The sequence below is a fragment of the Phocoena phocoena genome, chromosome 14, assembly GCF_963924675.1.
Source record: "Phocoena phocoena chromosome 14, mPhoPho1.1, whole genome shotgun sequence".
NCBI lineage: Eukaryota > Metazoa > Chordata > Mammalia > Artiodactyla > Phocoenidae > Phocoena > Phocoena phocoena.
In genome coordinates this window covers 34,316,160-34,316,611 of record NC_089232.1, presented here as the reverse complement: position 1 = coordinate 34,316,611, position 452 = coordinate 34,316,160, and positions in this window count along the sequence as shown.

Genomic DNA, 452 nt, shown 5'->3' with positions numbered 1-452 from the left:
CTATCAAGAAACCAAGGAGCTAATTATTAATAACAATCATTGCACACTGAGTCTTAGCGTTTCTGACGGAAACAGTTTGGATTGTATAATAACGCCAAGCCCAGTTGTAGTCGTTTGAGTGCAGTAATGAAATCTGAATCTAAAATAAAAATAAGATTATTTTTGTCATGCTGACTCCACTGCTTGAAAAATTTGTTTACTGCCCCCCAAATTTTTCATGATCAATGCAGTAAATATAAAACTTAATTTTAGCTCCCTAAGATACATGTGCATTTGAAAATTTGAACCACAAAGTAAATTATTTAATAATAGGCACTGATTTCTTTAAGCTGACTTAATGAACTAATATCAGCAAATGTAAGGCCTAAGGGCACTAAACTAACTGTAGACTCCGATTACAGCCAACAGAATTACTCATTTAATATCAGTGAAATTATTCTTGCACCTAATGG